A 1,407-nucleotide genomic window follows, 5' to 3' on the forward strand; every position below is an offset into this window, starting at 1 on the left:
CAGCACCTTGAAACATCTAGTGTGCAGCAGCTCTGGGACAAGCAACGAATGCAAGGCACATTTTTATCTGATCTAGCACAACTCTTACATGTAATACAACATTACTCAATTGTCTGTAAATGGCTCAGCTCAGCTCAGGTATCACAATATTTCAGGAAATACTAAATTGCTGAAAATATTTTTTTTTTTTTGCAATTAGATTAACATGGGAGGCAGGTTCCAGAGTCAACTCTGGATATTTAATAATTTGAGTGGATGTAACCTATGCACCTTCCTTACACTCACACCTGTCACCAACCTGTTCCCACCTTGTTTTCTGCAGAGGAACCATCTTTGGCCGTGTTGGTGTGAAGAAGAAGAAGAGGTGAAGTAGAACCATTCAAACACTGTGTTGGTTTGAAGAAGAAAAAGAGGTGAAGTAGAACCATTCAAAAACTGCTGTCACTGTGAGAGGAGACAGTGCTGTCAGGGAGAAGTTACCTAAATAATCAAAGCCACATGGAATGAATTTCTAAGATTCTTTGTCTGCCAGTGATCCTTCCTTGTCCACTGCTGACAAAGCATGAATCCAAATTGATACTCATGTTAGGAGGGGCTGTGTCCTTAGTTTTTGTGAATACCATGAACCGAACATTCATTTACCCCCAGCTAACTCACCCCTTCTCTCTTTAATTATTATTTGTCATGTTTCTGCTGTCTCTTGTCGTGTCAGGTCTGTACATTTACTGGACTAGAGACATTGTTTTATAGCACTAGGCAGGGGTTTGGGAGACCTTGATAGACTGTCCTGTTTCACTGCAAATTTTTCACATGACCAGGTAGAGGTCATTATCACATATTTGATAACTGGGCCTTATATCACAGAGATTTTATGAAAGCAAATAAATCAACTGCATAGAAAATATTCCAGAAATGGGGGGTCATATGAGTATCTATGATTACATGGTAATTACAAGTATTTACATGGTCTTTTGCATACAGAACAAAGTGAATGCAAATGTGTCCCTAGCCAACAAGGAATCCTGGATCCATCTCCTCATCTCCAGGACTGTACATTGATCATGCTTCCAAGCTTGACCTGACCTGGCCCTGTGCAGTGGCCCAGACAGCCAACTGTGTCCTGGGCTGACCGTACAGTGTGGGCAGGAAGGTGAGGAAAGGGGTTCTGCCTCTCTTTTCTGTTTTGGTAACACCCTACCTGCAGAGCTGCCTCCAGCTCTGGGACCCAACATCAGAAGGACGTTGAGCTCCTGGAGCAAGTCCAGAGGAGGCCACAGAGATGCTCTGAGGACTGGGGCACCTCAGCTCTGGACACAGGCTGGGAAAGATGGGGCTGTTCAGCCTGGAGAAGGCTCCAGGGAGACCTTAGAGTCCCTGCCAGTGCCTAAAGGGGCTGCAAGAGAGCTG

This window comes from Prinia subflava, chromosome 3, assembly GCF_021018805.1.
Source record: "Prinia subflava isolate CZ2003 ecotype Zambia chromosome 3, Cam_Psub_1.2, whole genome shotgun sequence".
NCBI classification, from domain to species: Eukaryota; Metazoa; Chordata; class Aves; order Passeriformes; family Cisticolidae; genus Prinia; species Prinia subflava.